The sequence below is a fragment of the Phalacrocorax carbo genome, chromosome 1, assembly GCF_963921805.1.
Source record: "Phalacrocorax carbo chromosome 1, bPhaCar2.1, whole genome shotgun sequence".
Taxonomy (NCBI): Eukaryota; Metazoa; Chordata; class Aves; order Suliformes; family Phalacrocoracidae; genus Phalacrocorax; species Phalacrocorax carbo.
Window position 1 is genome coordinate 73,350,609 of NC_087513.1, and position 21,275 is coordinate 73,371,883.

General features: G+C 40.0%; 1 protein-coding gene across 4 annotated transcripts in view; it reads left to right on the plus strand.

The window, feature by feature from the left end:
* SOX5 (SRY-box transcription factor 5) overlaps positions 1 to 21,275 on the plus strand; it is a 722,172-nt gene that overhangs the window by 175,935 nt on the left and 524,962 nt on the right. Inside the window, exon 1 of one of the 4 annotated variants that reach the window (XM_064459692.1) lies at positions 4,376 to 4,446. The exons of 2 other annotated variants lie outside the window; for them this stretch is intronic. The gene's annotated coding sequence lies outside the window, so the exon portion shown is untranslated. Of the gene's footprint in view, positions 1 to 4,375; positions 4,447 to 18,464; positions 18,533 to 21,275 lie in introns of those variants that run through there. One more of the 4 variants, XM_064459686.1, reaches the window with a different exon arrangement.

The following is a 21,275-nucleotide window of genomic DNA, read 5'->3' on the forward strand; positions in this document are numbered from 1 at the left end:
TAAAGCTTCAAATGGGAGCTTTTTCAGCTGAATGTGTGGTGATGATTATGATGAGATCCTTTGTGGTGTCTCATAAATTCCTGAGGTGAAAAGAGGTTTTCCTGTCTAGGAACTCATCATGATAGTTTGTTTTTAAATAGGCAGGAGTAAAGTTAGTATGTTTTCCTTCTTTCTTTTTGACTGACTTCTGGGGGGAGGACGGGGCACTATAAAGAAGTGATGAGAAATGTGAGAGCCCTTTCTGTAAAATACCACCATTAAAAGACGGCAATATTTTGAGTACTTCCAGCTAGTTGCAAGTCTTTTATCAAAGTGTTGTTTTTGCAAATTGTTTCTGTGCTCTGCATGTGTGTCTGTGTACTTAAACAGAGCAAATTATAACAGCGAGGGAAGAAAGGCATCATCCTTCAGTAGGTAGCAGCACGGTGCTGGCTGTGTGTACACGCTGGGGACTGTGGGGTCGTGTCCTGGGCCACTTGGGGAGGTGAGGGGAAAGGAGGGCAAGGGGGCAAATCAGTAGAAGGAGAAAAAAGTAAAAACAATGGAAGGGAAGCAATGGGTGGGGGTGTTCCGCTTCTGTTAGCGATGGCTCCAACAGCAATGCTTGTACCCAGAGGATCCTGAGTAGGGGCAGTGTCTCTTTAAAAGCAGTAGGGGGTTGGAGCTGGGGGAGTGCTCACAGCAGTAAGTATAACACAGCTGTGCTCTGTTTATGCTTAGGCTACAATAAAAAAGCTATAAAATGTGAGATGTCATAGCTCCACTTTGCTTTATTTATACTATTTCCTCTGAGCTCTGTCACACTGCACATTCATCTGCTAAGTTGCAGCAAGAATGGAGATTAAAATATCACAGCTCAAAATAGGAGTCAAGCGGAAGGAGATTCATCATAGCCCTATTAAAAAATATGTAAATATGGGAATGAAGTCATTTTAAAGCTGTATGGCTCTCCTCCTCAGTGGGCTGGGGAAAGCTGTGAGTGATGCACTATGCGAGTGACAGATTTATGGGACTTGTTCTTCTATTTTTCACTCCATTCCACCAAAATACTTTTAAGATTAAAAATATAAATTTGAATTGCAAATTTTCTCTATGCTATATATATATTAAAAAAAGGTTTTCTTCTTAACCATTGCCTAAACTAATAACAGAAAGAAATATTTTTCCTGATTAAAAGGGGTCGGAAGCACAGTCTGATGTTGAATTTGCAGTCGATGAGATTTGTCCTTCCAGAGTGCTTTTCATCCAGGGTCCTCAGAGCACACTGCAGGCATTATGTCAAGCGTCTCATGCCCTCGGAGATAGAGTCCTGCCTTACCCTCCGTACAGAAAGTAGACTGAGTGCTTGCAGCTGCAGTTCTCAAATGCCCTGTGGCACCCAAACCACGATATTTTTAATGGAGGTTTGTTCCTTTTCTCCCCTGCAGCTATTTTGAAAATGGAGCTGGGATAAGAACTCTGAAGTCCCAATTTCTGATTGCTTTCCATAAGCGCTGTGCAAAGAGAGCTGCCTCTGCTAGTAGGAGCAGTGCTCTTTTGAACTTTGCAGCAAGTCTGTGGTCTTTGATGTGGTCAAATTTGGGTATGAGCTTTCCCCTGGAAGAACAAAGCACAGATGTTACAAGATATTTGAGAAATAAGGGTTTTTAATTGATACCCTGAAGATACAAGAGAGCTACTGAGATATTTCACCCACGTTTGGTTCTGAAACCTAGTTTTGAATAAAGGAGGTGAAATGTGCTGCCACTAAATGGAGCTGTGTTTTGTAGGTTAGTGTGGGTAGAGTGCAAGGAGAGGAGAGCCAAAAAGGAGCCAGGGGAGAGGGAGGGCTGTCCTGTCAATGCTGTTTCCCAAAATTGCCGTGCATGTTGAGGGGCTGTAGGAAAAGCTGAAAAGCCCTTGACACAAAGGGACTAAGGCAAAGCAGTGATAGTGTCTGCACAACCTTTATAGCCATTGAGTTGGCCTGCCCTTGAAGAAGAATTTTATATGTCTGTTTATCCAGGTAGGATCACTGTTCAACTTTTGATCAGCAACTGAACAGTACAGAGAAATTTCCTCCAAAGGAGGGATTAAAATTTATTAAAGATCGTTGACAAATACTAGCTTTCCTCTTTATTTCTTTCCTTAAATGATGGTAAAAACCCAGCAGAGGTTAACCAAAACTTAATTGACTGACATCCTTAGAAGTTGGTGCTTTGTGGATAAACAAAGATTCAGCTGAGCAAGACGAAGTCACCTGTCTGTCCTATAACCATGTCAAGTGCAACACTGAGAACTGAAGAAGCCAGACCATAATTTAGTCTCCAATTATCTTTCTCCTGGGATTGCGAACATGCCTCATAGCTTGCGTGAACTGAAGTGCTAATGTGAGTGGAAAGTTCCCCACTAAGAATGGGGCTAAACCAACCTACCTCTCATGGCACTTGATTATTTCCTGGAGTGGTGGCTCTCCTGTTGTGACTTTCACCCTGTCTTCTATGTCAGTGTGTTGGCAGGAATAAAGAGGAGTGCCCTTGGGTTTGGGTGTCTGGTTTTTGGTTTTGTTTCTCCTTTTTTCCTTTGGTTCTGTGAAATTGAGGAAAAATCGGTGATTTTTACTTCTCCAGTATGTGATTCTGGAGTGGTCCTGGGATATATTGATTTATTTATTAAGCTCTTACTGCCAGCAGAAAAGACAGATATTTCCTTGACAAGTTACTTTTGTGCCATGCGTGTTTGACCATTGCTGCTTCCGGTTGAGGGAAATGTTCTTGGTAGTTTTGAGTTGTTTAACCTGAGAAGACCTGTGGATACAGGATGCTAATGCCCTTCAAGCAGAAGAATAATTGCTTGCCTCTTTAAGAAGGTGCTGTATTCAGTCACGGCTTAGGGTATGAGTATCCAGAAAATGCTTTGCAGCCTTCTCTGTACTGGGTGCTTTGGTACCCTGCTGTGTTCATCAATATGGTATTTATCCCAGAGCACCTTCTTAGTATGGGATGAAAGTAACCTGGACTTGTGCAGGGTATTTTTTGGTTTGTGTGCTGTTTTGGCATGTCAGTATAAGCCTATTTGACCTGGTAACATTAACATCTATTTTCTTAATGCAGCTACAGTTCTGTAAGCTAAAGCAAGCTATAAAAATGTAATTGAGCTTGACATATTCACAACTCTGAAGTACCTGTAGGTTGTACTGTACTTGCAAATAGTGATCTTCCTTCTCCCAGGTCACTTGTCCTTTTTTTCTTCTGTTTAATTTTGCTTCAATCAAGTTATAAATTATTTGATGGAAAAACTAAGAATGACATTTTTTTAAGACCCAGTATGATTTATAAGCCACATCCTTTTTCAAAAATGACTTGGGAATAATTTGGGAACCTAAGGCTTATTGGAAAAGAATGGATTTGGAAAAAAAGCTTTAATTTTTTTTGGTAAAATTTACTGCCTAAGCTATAAGTTTTCAGGATGTGTGTGTTGTTTCAATTAATTAATGCTTTTCTTGATCTATGTTTCTTGAAAGAAAGGTATTGTTATACCATGAGAAAAGGTACTCATTTCAATATTGTGATATCTGGTCAGCGGTGGGACTTCTGGTGGGGACCTAGTAAGTCCTGTTGCATTTCAAGGTCCAGAAAGGTTTGGAAAAACATCTGTCCTTTCATTAAGGTGGTGGGGAGAACAACTCATGAACTGAAATTTCGTTTCAGAGGGATTCTCAGCACACTCTGAAAACCAGACTCAACTCATGCTTTCTCAAGTCAATGAAATTCTTGGTTCCTTCCAAAATGTTACCCATTGCATTTCTAAAGTACTTGTCTGACTATGTACATAATCTGAAGTATTGTATTTGTTCTGTATGCAGTGATACAGAGTTTAATGTTTAAGAACCGTAACTTTTTTCCTTGTAACCAATGCCTTGTATATACATGTTGAATTTTTAAGAATAAAATACTGGTGTTACATTAACATAGCTAATAATAAATTTTATTGTGAAATTCTAAGAATAAAATCCTTAAACTTAACAGTTTGTGATTATAAATATACATTATAAATATCAACGAGTTCTGACTTCTATACGCAAGTCATATACTAATATATATAGCTTCATAGGGCTGTCTTATTGATAGATTGGATTTACATATGAAATCATCAAAGTATTATGCAAAGTTTAAGAGGTGCAGCTATGATACATTTAGTTAAAATTGGAAATTAACTTTGGAATTAGTCGCTAAATTTGAACAACTTAGCCCAGGCAAGAATGTGATTTAATTATTTGTGGCCCTTTTAAGAAGGTCTTAGAATTGTGAATTCAGCTGATGATGAGAACCTAATCTGAGACTAAGCTATATTGACAGTTTTTATGATATAATGGAGTTCTTGGTTGACCACGTTAATCTGTCCGGTTGATATGACCCGCAGCTGTTCTTTCTCTTCTGTGTTTGAATCCAAGCAAGGAAATATTAGGTAAGAAGTCAGCATTGCTACATGTCTTTTCCTTGCTAGCAATGTCAATTTTCAGCCAAATGCAGTACAGCTGGGCTATGCTGAATAATAAAATACAGGTAATCCAGTGAAACCACTAAAGGATTAATATTTACAAAACACAAGGCTCTCCCAAGCGCACTCTATCAGTTTGGCTAAATAATGAAGGCTGTTAAAACTTGACAATACAATGGTGTAAGTCATTTGCTATCAGTTATATTTTAACAAGAGTGTTTCCTAATGCCTGTTGGTTGATACTGATGCTTCACAGCCTTTATAACATTTATTCGGTGTATTTAGTAACAGTCTTAATACGTGCTAGACTGAATATCAGAATTGCTACTAATGCTGCTCTGAATAATTTTTTTAGAAAAGCAAATAAGAATACTTTTTAAGATATTTTTACAGTAAATTTTGTTTTCCAAAGCAGCACCTTCACACAGTACTGTTGATCCTGTGGATGTTTTTAAATGGACAAATTACAGTGTTTTTACCCACTTCAGTGGCTTCTCTCTCTAAAGGAATAAGCCTTTAAAACGATCTAAACTGTCATTAGGTTAATGATTTCCAAAACTGCTGTGTTGTTACAATGTGTATGCAAGTTAAAACCACAAAAATAGAATTATAAAACTTTCACTCTAGATAGACTTTTCTGAGACAAATGCTAAATCTGAGTTTTCCCCCCCATACAGTTGTATCAAAAGGCGTAGAAGGAATTAATGAATAGGTTTTATAATCATTTTGAAATAGGTATATTAGCAATTCAGAAGGTCAAAATTTGGTTTTGAATCTCCCAAAATAAGCACCAGTCAATTATGTGTGTAATGCTGCTGTGTTTTGACGACACCAGAACATCTGATTCCCTCTTTTGTTCTGTTCTGAGGGCTGTGAGACTTCTTATTACTGTCCCGTTTCCATGCATGACTTTCTTTGTGAACCAGTTGTATAAAATATGAGGCTAGTCTGACTATGGATGTACATCTTGCTCGGAAGTACTAGAATACCCATGTTTACTGGTTAGCGTTTTATTCTTGTGGCCGAATTCAGTGTAAAGTTGAAACCATCTGTTTTCCTTTGATTCATGAGCACTTGTGATTCCTCAGAGGGGAGGAAGGAGGGTTGTCTTGTTGTCTCATTCTCTGCCTCTAGAAGGACATGTACTTTGTTTTGGTATGTTGTATATCTAGCTGATCATGAGGTGGAGATCATGCTCTGTCCTCAGTTAATCTGCATCTCTTGCAGTTTGTGGGTCAGGAGGTCTTTGTTCCTCCCTGAAGTCTGCTGTGATTTCAAAGGTGGCTTTCTGCACTTAGTCATTAGCTCAGTCTTTCACAGAATGAGTTTCTTGCAACCCACTTTTGGTTGTATTGGTTAGTGGCTGACATCTGTCTTCATGTTTGCTTAGTTGCACTGGAATCTCTTCCCTCTTTTATTCTGCCAACTTGTGTAGAAATGAGCAGCGCTTAATGTGCAACTTCTTTCCTCTCTGCCCTCTTTTGTGTGGCTTAGGTGTGGACAGGTCGAATGGGGGACTGTAAGTTCTTCCCAAGCCACTAGGCATAAACCACCCCTGTATATTTCTGCATCTTGTGTTCTAATGCCGTAATTACTTCCATATTATATATTTTAATGTGGGTTTCTGTTGGCTACCCACAAAAAATAATTGAATAATAAGAGCAAGCAAAGAAGCTAAACTCTGGAAGCTTCAGGCTTAATGTGGACTTGGCATCCGAGTCAATAAAAGGGTCAATTTTCTTTTTTTGATGTATTTGCAGCTCCCATAAGCGGGAAGGAACATGCCTCCCTCGTTAGCTTTTGAGGTAAGCTTGCTAGCCATAATTGAGGAACTGCAGGCAGTGGTGGAGCAACTGGTAATAAAAGTGGATGGAATAAATTCCCTTGGTGCCTGCAGCTGCCTGGCTGCTGTCCCACCACTGCCCAGGAGCACCCTCATTTAAATTATGAGATCCTGTCGTGGCCACCCATCACTTTGGGGACCACACAGATGTGGGTTCCTTGAATGCAGCAAGTGGTCTTTCTGGCCAAACCCGAGGGGTTACAGAGCAGATCCAAACACTTAGCAGTTAGTGAGGATGATTTGGGGGGCGGAGAACCTTTTAAAAAAATAAGAGTTCTACAAAATTCAGTGGAGGAAATAAGAGAAAATGACATTACACACCACTCACCTGCAACCCCTGCAGAGACAATGAGTTTACGCTTAAATTTACAGCTTCCAAGGATAATGAGGAGCAGTAACTACATCACTGTGCCCTGGAGAAAGAGAGAAAACCAAAGATAATGTACTGCTTACTAGCTAGCCTAATGATGGCTATGAGACAGTACACTATTAGTCCTACCATGTGCAACAGTTTATTGAGAGAGACTCTCTGCCTCTCTTGCTCTCAATGGAGTCAGTTACATTTTCTCATTAACCAAAACAGGAGATGGATAAGAAGATAGATCCTTCCTTGGGATGTGGTGGCTTTTTTTTGTCCAGCAAACATCACAGTTATGTTTCAGGGGATAAATAGAGTGAGAGTAAATCTCAACTGACTTTATTTAGCTGGAGAAGTTTTCACTAGCAATGTGGGAGCACAATGTCAGTCTAAAAATAAGCAAACAAATAAAAACAAGACTGCTATTCTAGTTCAGCAATCATATTAAAAACAAAGGTGATTGTGTTTAAACTTTAAACATTTTATTGACTTCTTTCCTACTGCAATTCTTCTGGTATAAAAAGATGAATAGGAAAATATTATGTAAATAACTGGAATAACTTTCTAGTGTTGCAAAAGATTGACAGAATATCAGGATGCCAGACTACAACGTTACTGTATTTCTTAGATTACACTTGTTACTTGGTTTTAATACCTTTATTCAAAGAATCCTTAATGCACTTAAATTTTTTATCATGATAGTTACTTGAATTACAGTAATAACTTGAAGTCATTGTCTCTTATTAATTAAAGTCCAAAGATTTTAACGTCAATGGGAACCTTTTCACTGACTTCAGAGATTTGGACCCTGCCCTATGGTAATATTCAGATATATTCTTAATGCTATTGGTTATGCTACTCTTCACTCTGATAATCATCATAGTTTATAGATTCATCGCACTTGCCTATAATTAAACTATATTTTCAGAAGTATAATGATAATTGGTTTTCTCAGACAAGACAACTGCTGACATCAGTGCAAGAGTAACAGCACAGAGTGAGGATCCTTGAAGTCAGATAACGCATAAGTTAGGAGCTAAATTTAAAAAAAGTCTGAACTATGTCAAGTGCAGTGGTACCCAGAACCCTGTGGGAAGCATGGAGGGAGTGGATTGCCTTAAAGAGGAGCTGCAAGAGGGACCTGCTGAGCAGGGAGCAATCTGCAGCAAATTAACGCTGAGGGTGTGAGGTGTTACTGTCCCTCGGTTGGGTGCTGTTCTCTTTTTTTGGGGGGGGACACCCCATGATTCGCTGTGACAGAAAGAAAGATAGAAGCAGCACCAGGGTTTAATGGAAATAATGATATTTCAAGAATGGTGTGCTACATAGTGGGGTTTTTTCCCCCAGATTACAGCTTAAACACCCAAAGGACAGCAGCTAAGCATATTGTGAAAGTATGTGGGTGCTGGGGGTCACTGTCTCTTGCAGAAGCCAGATGCAATCCATCAGCTGCTTAGTGGTGCTTTGCTTTTTGTGTGACGGTGGTTTGCACCGAGTCATGGCTCTGTGGCTCCTGGCGGGAGGGGGCTTGCTTGTCCCTTCTCAGGGCTCTGGGCTAGGCCTCTGGACAACTGTTCGAAGGGATTCAGATAGATTTGCTTAAAGGATGCTGTTACTTTGCTGGAAGTGAACATTTTGCAGTATTTTTCAGTCACTTGAGGAAGTAGTTCAGGATTTGGATGTTGTATTGTGCTTGTTCTGGTCCTGTTTCTTTTTCATGAACTGTCCAGATTGCTTGCATGAGTGGACTGTGGGCAGAATTATGGCCTCGATACTGATTGCTGCTGCTTTTTTTTAGGAAACAGGTACCACCAGATCTTCCTTCTCCTACTGGAACCATCAAATTTAGGGGACAGTAAATCACATTGTCAGAAATGCAGTAAGCATCGACTTCAGCAGGAAAGAAAAGCAGGGAAGAACTCAAAATATGTGAGTCAGGATTCCTCCTTCTTGGGTTTGCTGTGGCGAAGCAGCTTTGTGCCACCCATAAAGACTAAAAATTCAGTGTAAAGGCATTGCTAAATGGTGAGGTACTCTGCTTGTCAGGCAACGGGAAGAAGAGCGGAATGACTGAAGTAAGTTGTTTTACATTAAGGGAAATATATTGAAACTAATGCTGTAATAACTGCTTAACAATACCTTTTTAAATAGAGATTTCATTACCAAGGGGTAAAACAGTTGTTGCATTTTCTATGCTTTATATATGAAGAAATCTGTGTCCTGTACCAGTTTTACCACTGGCACGATAAGCATCTCAGGCTGTATTACATCTATGATGTTGCCACATCACCCAAAGTATAGTTGAACATTTGGCACGCTTATTTTGTAATAATAAGCAAGACACTCTTCCCTGCCCTTTTTGATATATGCGTAGATATAAAATGTAATAAAATAAGGTTCATGTAGACAAATACTGTATTTTTAGGGGTAGACCAGATATAAAAGAGGATTAAACATTCATATACATTGTGTTAGATTCAGATTTCTAATGTGTGTGTTTCGTGGTGTATGCCAGCCACTAGCTGTGTAGAGTCAGAAGAACGTTTCCTGTATGATAGGCCATGACATGACTGCAGTACACCTGATATCTTACACTTCTGAGCTGTTGGGTTCTGGCTGCTGTTAGGATACTGGACTAGGAGCCACTTGGTCTAGTGAGCATAGCACATCTCTAATTTTTCTTTTAATTTCCTCAATAACAATATTGTTTCATGAGTTCCCATAAAAATCTTTATTAGCATTAGTTACCAAAGGTATAACGGTATTATCACTAGCTGATTTTTTTAAATCCTGGTTTTCCTTTTTTTTGTCTCCGCATCTGTTTGCGATCAATCTCATACTAAAATACAAACAGTGATAACATCAAGTCCGTTCACACTTGCTTGTTTGGATGTGCCAAATATGCACTGAGGAACAGTGCTTGTGCACGTGTGTTTCTTGTATTGTCTCATTAGGTAGCATCTGGACTGACATGAACTTCAGTCTCCAGATGCTAATCATTTGCTTTTAAAAGAAGGATGGATATTATAGACTGAGAAAATAAAATCTCTCATGAGAGAGACGGTGGCATCCAGGCATGTTAAGTCTGACTGTAAACATCTAATCTGAGCTCCTAATTCTCTGGCTTTTTTTGAAAACTACCACTAACTCTTTATAAAATACAAAGCCTACAAATGGTAGGTTTGTAATAGCAGTGGTTATTTAGCTTCCAGATAGTAACCTGCTACAGTTTACAGGCAGTTCTCAAGATGTCCTTGCCTTCTGATTATGTCCACTGTTAAGTGTACAGAGGTACCAGCTAGGCTGCATTTTTCGCTCTTCCCTGGGTAGGCTAAGACAGCAGTGTGCATTAATGAGAAATGATGTGATAGGGAGGGAAAGTGATAGAGAAATATCTTCACTAAAAATGCTGAGGGGCTAGTTCTGTGTATTGGGGCACAGTTATTGGAGGAGCGCTAGCCTGACTCCAGCTTGCATTTCCCAGCTTCTAGTCCTTACCACTTGAGATGTTTCTCAAAACTTGACTCCTGTGCATTGCCATTTGCCCCATTCCTGAAAAGGAACACAAGCATTATCTGATAACATGTTTGGTCTTAGACGATGCACGTGCTTCCATGGCAATATTTTGCCTTCACTGATACGGTATATGTATCTCTGCTACAGAGAAGTACAGTGCAAAACCAGAAGGGGGTAAACTTGCTTGGTTAAACCAGCATCTTGAATCTTCATGATGTGGTCAAAATATAGATGAGGTTAAGAACAAAACTCAGAACCTTTCACTTAAACATACACTGCTCTATTTGGAGCTATTCAGGAACAGAAGAAAAGGCGTCAATGTTAAAACTCATTAATATGTTAACTAATGCAACCCAGGGGCAAGTGTACGTTGTGAGTCCAACCCTCTGTGCTGATCAGGGAAGATCTGAGCCTCCAGGCAAGGGAGTTTCTGCTCTTTGCTTTAAGCTGTAGCTGCTGGTGTTTTCAGTTTGAGATCCCTGGTCCAGTCCCCAGTGTGTTAGCCAAGAGAGCAGCTGTCATACTAACATGAGGCAAGAACAGTCTCTCCTGCAATGTTTCTGTGCTGGAAACAGAGAGAATATTTAAAATCTCATGAGAGAGCTTGTCCTGATAAGCTCTTCTCTGTTAAAAAGATGTGATGGTCGAGTGAGCCGTGGGAATGGATGGGCAGCTTTCTGCAGGAAGTCTTAGAACAGAAAACATCCATGCCCAGCAGTGAATTTGAGTTTCTAAGCAAAGTGGTGCTCACATAAGACCTGAATTGCTCAGAAGAACAGAACCAGGCCCTTAAAAAAAAAAAAGTACTAAGACTGTGTAATGAGAAAATATCAGGAAATGGCCATAGTGGCGATAAATCTTTGAGTGCAGCCACTAGTAATCAGGAGGTGTGCTGCCATTAAGTGTCCAAAGGCTTTAATCCTGGCCAGTGTTGCTGCTGGACCACTATTTCTCTGGGAATAATCTCCCAGGAGGACCAGCTTTCCCAAGCGGTGACCTGGTCCCGACGGTTAGATCAGCCATTGCAGACTGAGTTGTAATAACTTTTATTTGGACCAAATGCTGAGGTGTGTTGTTTTTTTTTTTTTTTTTGTGTAAGATGGGGTTGGTTGGGTTTTTTTTGGTTTTTTTGGGTTTTTTTTTGTGTGTGGTGTGGGTGTTTTCATGTTTTTGTTGTGTGTTTCTTTTTGGGTTTTTTTGAAAAAGCATGCCTTACTCTATGGCTGTATATTTGCTACAGCTGGGATGAATTGGTGGCTTCTGGATGCCTCACTGGGGAGCAGAAGTGGAGGCACTAATCTGTACAAATTCAGTGGAAGCAGAAGCTGGTTGCGCATAACAGCTTCAGGTACTCCAGGCAGTGCGGAGACAAGTCTGCGTGTCTGGGTATGCAGTCATCTGGCTGTACTCGTTTCCCGAGACTTTTTTCCCCCAAAGTTGTTAATCCAGGGTGACAGATAAGGACAAGTACATATTCTTTACCACTGACCTACCTTTCCTGTCAGCAGAGCAAAAGACAGGCAAGAAGTTGTATGCAAGGAGATTCTCCCTAGCGCAGGATATTTCCCCCACTATTAGTTCTTCTGTAATTAATAAAGGGTAATGTTAAAAATGGTAACGTTTTTGGATAGATGCCATGCTTTCAGGTTAATTTAAGAATATTTTTTCATTGAGGAAAGATTAAATTTCTTAGAGATCTGCTGAATTCAGAGGAGCCTTGTCTTGTGACTGCCTTTCCTTTAAAGGCACAGTAAGTTCAGTATGCAAAATATCGTGGGAAAGCTGGCTTTCATCTGTTGACACTGTTTAACATTCAGGTTTTATGATAGTTTCTTGTGTGTAAACACAATAGGCGGTTTATAAATTGGATTGTTTGCAGAGTAATAGAAGACGTAAATTGTTCCTACTGGTTACATTATATAAAATATATTACCACCTGCTGAATTTGTAGCAGAGAGGCCTGTCATACTATCTTTTACATGCTGTGGGCTAGGTGCATCATTTATGTAACTTCATTTACTCCACCAGCTTACTTTGGGAAATATTATTGCATGTAGTGGCTATGAAAGGGAATACCTATACTTTGCAGTACCAAAGGCTGGAATGGAAGTTTTCCAGAAGCCTTGAGACCTGCATGTGATTTGCTGAAAAATATAGCATGTTAGCATGTTTTTTCATCTCAGATAAATGTATGCTAATAAGGTATGTATTAACTAGATGGATGTATACTAATATTTGTTTCATCAATAGTCATTCCGTGACTTGTACTTTCTATCCAGTGTGCCAGCATTTGTAACCACCATGGAACGTTTAATTCAGAGTTGTTTTGTGGGGGTAGGAGTGGTGGGGTTATGTGTTTGGTTTTTTTTTCCCCTCAGATATTCTAAAAAGTAAATAGCAAATATGTATTTGACTGACCAAGAAAAATCTGATCTGCAGCATTCCACTGTGCATGAGGATCACATTAGTAAAAAGATGATTAGGATGTAGCTGACACCAGTATCTGAAAGAATCTCTTTCCTGTAGTACAAACCAGAAATGGCATTATCTGCCCTTTCTAAAGGGCATTTTATCACTATCCCCGTGTTTCAAATCCTGGCTGAAGAGGGGATCAGCAAACAGTAATCAGCAGACTTGGATTCCAGGGAATGGGCAAAGTGTCTAATGACTAAATGCAATGATTAGTGCAGGTAGGATCAAGACAGGACTGTAATCCCCAGAACACCCAATATAACTTTTTTCTTTCCAAAGCTAGTTAATACCTTGCCCTTTTAATTATCCAAGCATCAGCGGGAAGTGCCATCTTCTACCTGGTTCTCATTACTCCATCAGGTGCATTAATTTAAATACTTCTGAACATGTAAACAGACTTCTGAGCAAGAGGCTGATTTATTTTTTATACACATTTTTATATCTCTCTGGATTTTTATATATTTTATAACCAGTTCTAAAGCATGCTGCTCTCCTTAGCTGCACAGCATGCCGAGCTGGGGTCTGCTCAGGATGTCCAGGATGGATTTGGCAGCTCTTGTGACACTGGGGCTGACAGCCCTGCCCCAGGTGGCAGATCCCTAGAGGCACCAACCCACAACTGGATCCCCATCACAGTCTGCTGTGATCTCTGAGGTCTGGTGGAGAAAACTCGGTGGCTTCACCTGGAAGAAGGTTTGTTTTTTCCCTCCACCCAAAACTTTTATCATGTGAAGGAAGTAGGGAAGGAGCTGTCTGGTCCCACCTTACTTTTTCCAATCCTTACCAGCAATTTGAGCAGCCTTGGATAAAAAGAAGTCGAAGGAAAAGAGTAGAGAAGCAGCATGGTAAGCCATGAAAAGAGGGAGTAAAAGCAGTTGAGAAAAGTCCTAGGGTAATATGTGAAAGAAATAGGTATGCTTCTTGAGTTCCTGCAGCTTCAGAGACTGTTGTCTAAGACTTACCTTACCTTTGAGAGCCAATTTTTTTTATTCTTATTTTTTCACCCCCCCAACTTGTATGGGTTCTGTTCTCCCAGCTCTTTTGCAGGTGGTGGAATTTGTGATTAAATACTGTGAATTGTTGGTGTTAGCTGCAAAAAGTAATTTTTATTTCAACAGGGATTGTGAAGCCCTGTTTCATTTTACTTACCATTTTAATTGATTCAAAATTCATTTGGGATGATAATATAAGCAGAGCATTTTTGCAGGAGTGAGAGAATACTGACCTCTTCTGCATTACTGGCTCTGAGGAATGTTGGGTTTTTTTTCTGAATTTAGTATTTGATTTGTCAAACTGATTTGTCACTGTGAAGTTTACTTGTAGCTCTTCCTAATCAAACCTTACATAAATAGCTATCATGGTTTTAGTTATTTTTGATGACCTGTTCTTTGTTCTTATTGAAGTCAAGGTAAAACTGAAAAAGAAAAGGAAATGGAGCTTTCCTAAAAGGCATGAAAAATACAAACATAACAGTTTATTGAGGCTCAAGATTTTGACACCTCGTGGAAGGTGTAGTCTATCTAGGGATCCCAGCCTTTAAAGGAAATGGAAGGCATGAGGCACAAAAGTGACAGTTTTGCTGAGACACTATGGAAGTGTTTTCAAGTTAAATCATGTTCGACTTTTTGCCATGTGGGGGAGATGGGAAGGGCAATAATTTGTGTCTCTGAGACTTTTTCTTTGTAAAGAACCCCTCATTTCTAGTGTGCAGCGAAATACCTGGCTAGTTCTTTTCTCAAACATCCTTACCCAAACAGTAGTTTTAAGTAGGAGCTTGCTTTGCAAGTGATGGGTGCTGGTACACTTGGGGAGGAGGACCACTGCTTCGTGCTTATCTTGGCTGATGAAGATAGCTGTTAATCACATCATGTTTCAGGTTAAAAGGAAGGCATTAGTATAAAGCTGACCTTTGTATGGAATAAAGAAGTGCTGCTTTTTAATAGATCCCCTTTTTGATAAGGTGGCATTTTTTTCCAGACAATAGTTATATTTTAATAGTTACTTCACCTGTGGAGGGATTGGAATAAGCTAAGACAGCCAGCAAATGGTCTTACCTATTCTACGTGTGCCTTTTTTTGCAATCCTCTGCATGCTGACACAGATGTAGTCTGAAAGTACTTCCTTGACCACAAGATCAAATGGGGAGAAGTCAGTTTTATGCTTTTTTTTTTCTGAGCATGTGCTGTAAAGGTGTTGTGCTTAAGGGGACAACTGCACAAAAGCTTTTGATATTGCAGTGCCTCTTTGGCATTGAGTCATGGCGATAGGTGACCTTGTGGAAGATCGCTTGTTATGGTCAGCTGTAATCCCTCTCCTGCTCGTGACACTGCCCTGAGCCATAGCCTACCCTCTGGATGGAAGGGAGCTCCCTGCTACTTTCCACCTTCTTGCATTCACCTTTATTTTACATTTCTGCATTGCCTTTGAAACACAGTGATAGCAATTGTTCATCCTTGAGCTCAGGTTCATTAATTTACAGATGACTGAAGAGCTGCTGTATCTGATTTGTTTGCCTCTGAAGATACCTTCCTAAAATAGGAATGTGAAAAGCCTGTATTTTTCCTTTGTTGTTTACACAATGTCTGGTGTTTTTCTCCAGTTTCATATTTTTCTCTATTTACTGTTCAATATTTACTTGCATTTCCACTTAAGATAATCATAGGTTGGTATCTTGTATGTAAATTGAATTTGAACAGCAGAGGACTTGGTGTCACTTTAGAAGCTATGTGTGCACCTCACACTCTGACGTTTGAAGTTTTCATACCGATGGACATGACATTTGAGAAACCTTGAGCAAAGTGAGTGTCAGGCTAAAATCTAAAGTTGGCAGGCTTTATGGTGTCCTGCAAAAACATGTAAGAATTTAAATATTTTTTTTAATACTTCTTACTACAAGGAGGTGGAAGGATCCTGGTAACCATAATCAGATGCAGTACCTGCTACAGAGGTAATAACCTGAAATGTCTTCAACGTGCTGACAGCCAACTGTATTTCTAGGAAAGCAACATGCTTGTATGTGCAAACACAGGCACACACAGAGGAGTTTTTGCACCAACTTTGGAGAGGAAATCCTGCCCTACTAAGGGAAAAGTTTTAATATCCACAGAGAGCAGGAAAGTGGTGCAAAAGTCCTTCAGGGGTGCCTCCCTGCAGTATATGTACAGGCCTTGCTTTGTATATGGTGAAGGACCTACTGTCTTGGAAGTCTGGATGATGAAATTTGAAGGTGGCAGCGGGGCATGTAACCTTCTGTAGAACAGTATTGCTAGCCTAAGGCTCGCCCTGCATCCCCAGCAGAGACACTGTCATTATTGCTTCGCACTCCAAAACTTACGGTTCTTATTTATTTTTGGATGGGTCTGAAGCTTTACAGTGCTGTTTCCAAACCTGCCTGGTGGACCTCTCCCAGTAGCAGAAAAAGTCACATTTGTTATGAGGAAAGGAGCATGAGGTATGTGCAGAGGAATGGTGAGCCACAGGACACCCCTGTGATTGCTGCTTCACCCACAGTGTGAACACACTGCTTGGATAAAGGAGATAATTAGAAGTTCAGATGACTGATAACCACGCATTTGTGGCTTCAGGCTTAAGCAAGAGTCCACTGTTTCAAACAAATACTGTCCTATGGTTTACAGATTCTTCATCAGAGGTATTTCCAAGTTTAGTGATAGTAGGCTTTTTTTTATAAAGTACGGTGCAAAGAGCAAACCTTGGGGGATGACCATGAGTTAGTTCAGGAGTCTAAAATAATATTCTCCTACTGTTCCCGATAAGAAAGGGAAAAAATGCTGAGGAAAATGATCAGTGGTAATTGTTCCTATAAAAGCTATGTAAGGAAATGAAACTCTTACTGACATTTCAATGGTGGTTTTTTTTCCATTTTCTATGTATTTTTTTGTTTCATTTGATTTTTAATATTAAAATATATTTTTTTCAGTTGTAGTTTATCTTAATTTTTCAAGCTTTTTTTGTCTACCGGGAAAAAGAGTAAGAGGAGCACATTTAGTAAGTAAATAAAGGGAAGAGTAAAACACCTATTCAGAGCAGGGGGAAATCAGTACTATGTGATAAATTGAAAAACTTAACCATATGTAGAAATCTTTCATACAATCTGAGGAGTTACACTTGCAAAATCAACCCTATTTTACCCTTTTCCCACCCCTTATTCTTGATATTTTTTTTCTTGTCTAGCAGTAAGGTAGAGACGGAAATGCAAAACCATTGATAGAATAAGAGTCTGCACTAAGAACTGTGGGATGGCAATGTATGTGTCTGAAATGTCTGAAAATTTCAGGGAGTAGTAGGTAGCTGAACTGAAAACTCGCCAATACCCAGTAATCAGTAGCTGATACTTCTGAAAAACATGATGGGATTTGCATTGATCTTAAGTGGGTGGCACCTCCTTTCTCCAGCAGTATGAAATAACGATGGAGGAAAAAGATTGGTGCCCTCTGACAGTGTGTTTGCAGCTCTCTATGATTTCCAATTATAATATTTAAGATGGACTTCCTTTTTATTAGGAAGTTCTGTGTATATTGTTGGTAAAGAGTTAACAGTGGTTTTTGGTTGACTGTCACTTTTATACACTTGTCTGGAGGAAGTAGTAAGGAACTTGTGTTTTTTCTTGCTTTACTGATATTTTCTTTCATTCATGAAATTCAAAACCTCTAGGTTAAGTAACAGCACATAACAGGGCTGCTGCTATTATTAATATGTCTTTGGAGGATAACGAAAGGAATGGGTGTAACCAGTTGAAATACTGCTCTTGGACAGTCAATATTGGAAGGCAGTAGCAAAGCCTTTACTGTCTCTAGATGAGTAAATGGATTACTTTTCCACTCAGGCCCTGCTAGCTTTTTAGGGTGATTGAATTTGAATCTTTGCTGCTGCTTCATAGTAACTCTTATAAACAGGAAAAAAAAACAAACCCAACCAAACCCATTTAGAGGGAGAGCAAAATCTCAACATCACCACTTATACAGACTTTTCCTTGTGAACATTTTTGTTGTTGTTTTCATCCTACCTCCAATTAAATCTCCGTGACAGTGGATTTACACAGTTACTTCAAAGACTGTTTCTTTGGGTCATGATTAGAGATATCTGAAATAATGAGAAAGTGGGAGGCAAGGAAGAGAGTGAAGTTCTGCAAGGATTTATAACATTGGAGTGTAAAAGAGGGTTCTTTGTTCATTTATTTCAAAGGTCCAAAATGTGCCAACGTACTTCTACTACATTTCCACCCCCTAGCTGAAACCTGAGCTAACCTTCCCCATCAGCCAGGGGTTAAAATGTGACAGTATGTTCTGGGTTATTGGTATAACAAACAGAAATAGAGCTTTTCAAGAGGGGATGTTGTGTATCTGAGGTTTCAGTACCTTGTCTGTCACAACTCCTCAGCCATTTTGGGATGGTGAAGTTGTAAAGTCGGTCCGCTCTGCAATGGATGCTGGCTGTCAGGCATCCCTGGGAGGCTGCAGCCACAGCACTGTGCTACTCTACACAGACCTTGGGAGCTACTGAAATTACAAAAAGACGACTTAGCTCCACTGCAGCCTTATGCCAGCACAGCAGATAAAGTATGAAACGCTTGTGTTTTACTGGTGTGGAAGACAGTCATAAATGGCAAAGTAGTACAATTTAGTTTCATACCAAGCTTTTGCTTCTTTCTGGATGATAGATCAGGCAAACTTGGCGGATGTGGGACATGTTTATAAGCTTCTGTAATTTTTTTTTCCCCCCATTTCCCTGTATTTTTCCCATAGGCTTGTTCACAGCAACACCCACTGGAGGTAATGAGCAGTGACAGTATCATTGCAGCTTTCCCCTGGGGAGCTGAACAACATTGGCTCCTGCAAGCCAACGCTGTAAGCAGTGGTTTTTTTTATATAAAGGGTGGGATGCCTCTAGTCTCCAGCAGCATGTTTTCTGTCAACCAGGAGAAAACGCTTAAATAAAAAAGTCTAATAAACCTGGTCAAAGCAAAGCTGGGTTTTGGTTTGCTCAGCTGCTGTAATGGGTTATGAGAATGACACAAAGTTTAATGCAATCTAGTTTATTTAATTCCCGAAGTAGTTTCGTCGTAATCCAAGCAAGAAGTGGAGCTGTCATGATAATGTGAGCATGTTTAGTAGAAGAAGCATGAGATTCTGTTTTTAACAGAAACTCAACCCTAGGCATATGAAAATGTGGTATTAAGAGTATAAATATAAGAAGCTCCTGCTAAAGACATGGAAACGGCCCTTGTGTGGCCTTCTGATAGGAAGACAGATCAAGTGAACGTACAAGACCTGAGAGTTCTGTTGCTGTGAGAGCTGGGCTATAATTTAGCGAGCTGACAGGAGGAGTGAAGTATCTCCTCAATATCTGTGTTTGGCAGAGGAGATGAATGCATACATCAGGAAACAATGTTTAAGTGTTTTATTTCCTTATTTCAGCCTGTCAAACTGTCAGCGTAGTTAATGGCCACCAAGAGAGAGTGAGGGGGAGGGAGGGAGGGGAGGAGGAGGATAAATGGAAGGAAACAAAGGTGCTGTGGAGTCTGGAAGAAAGGAAAACTGGGAAAGATTAGCAGGGTGCTGAGGCATAATGGTCCCCTGGACACAAATACCGAAACTCCCTCCATTGGCTCTGAACCTCCTCTCCCCTCAAGCCCTCCAAGGAAATGTGTAGAGAAAATGAATGTCCCAGTACACTGCACACGGTAACTTTATTTTACTATATTAATCTTGCTGCTGTAGTACTTAGGCCCACAGTCAGCAAGGCACTTCAGCAGGACTTTATGTCTTATTTAAGTCTGGTATTTTGCTGAAGTGGGATCCAAATTGAACAAGATGGAATTGGCTTGTCTGGACTTTGAGATCTTGGGGTTCAGGCAATTTCTTTGTTTTGTTTTACAAACTGTCTGTAGCTGGACTTTTTTCTTTAAACAAACAAGGTTTGAATTGTTACTTTATTAAGTATACAGGGAGATATAAATGTCTCAGGATGTAATTCTTCTTTCTGACACACCCACGCACCTTCCACTAAAATCAGTACAAATGGAATGCTTTTCATAAAAGAAGTATTTTTAAGGCGAAGCCAATATTATGTATTTTCATTGCATGGAAACAGAGTGAGAGTAGAAAAATTTTTTATTACATCAAAGACTGTTTGGTTCAGTAACCACAGAGAGGAGGATAATGCAAACTATTCTTGTACTTTATTCAAAGACGACGCTTTGTTTTCATTCCCTTGTTAATCATGTGGGTTGGCAGCAGCAGGATTTATGGTTCTGCCACGGGAGGTGGAGTTGGCTTGCACACACCCGGATGAAGCACTTTCCAAACTGCAGAGCCCAGATAGCGTGTGTCCCAAACTGGGTAAATGACGAAGCTGAAGCTTTCTGGGCTCCGTGGAGGACTTGAGGCTCAGTTGTGTCTTGACTTGAGCAACAAAAAGCCCTCCCCTTTGTGCACCAAGGTAGAGAGCAGAGCCTGTATGGAGACAGGGAGTGGCCGTTGGGATTAAACGTTAGGGTATGTAGTTTTGATTCAGAGGAGAGCTTTGAGTGTTGCTCATTCACGTCAGTAAAGTTAGGGGGCCACAACCTTTCACGTGAAGCCACTGTCATGTTATCTTATAAGGTATGAATTTGAACTGGGCATGTTAAAAATGGGGTTTCCTTTGGCATAGCATCCTCATAATAATGTTGTGTGCATTCTATCCAAATATATAGTTCTTATTAATTATTCCAGTGAAAGCCACTTGAATCCTGTAATTCTTGGCTTTGCATATCTGTTGCTTCTTTTAAAATTTCCTTAAGTCAAACAAACAAATGGGTAAAATAAGGAAAGAGTGATAAAACTATATTCAGCATAGTTTGGTGTTTTTATTATAGTAACGGTCAAAGTGGTCAATTTTTCTGTAGTAATTTCAGTGGAGGAGAGTTTTAAGAGGAACTTCACAAGAAAATGAACTTGTAGCTTTGTGAAGCTTCAGAGGATGTTTGTGGTTATGAAGGGAGCTATGGGGAATACCTGGTGTACATTTTTGAAAATATTGTTAATAAGTCTTAGAGGGTGGTGCTGCCAGCTGCCTTGAGTGATGATTCAGCCTGGCTGTGCAGAATTGAAGAGAATAAAGTAAGACCGTGTTAGGCTGGGAGGAGCATTAGAAGTCAGGACAGCAGCCGGTACCTGCTGTGACGGAGGAGGAAAGCCAAAGGAAAGTTGCAAAGGCAGGTATGTAATGAGGAAAGCAAAGGATGAGAAAGATTATTTTTGCTGTGGTAAGAGGGGAACGAGACTGATTTTGTGGACACTGAAGCAGCCATGTCCTTAGAACAAGTTTTTATTGGCTTTATGGTGGGACTCAGGCTGAACTCTTCATGGTATTAGCAGTGCTCTGGTTTAGCACCCTTAGAAAGAGGTCTTACTTGTCTGTGTCATCATATGGGCAACTGAAAGGGTAAAGCATGAACACAATCCACAAACATCACAAACATTATGCCAGTAGAATACAGTAATGCTTTTTTAAATGCAAATTTAATCAAACCCATGACCCTACTTGGCCTATGTACAATCATGTCCCCAGGCTTTGTGGTCTCGGGAGATGCAGCAGGTTAAGAGA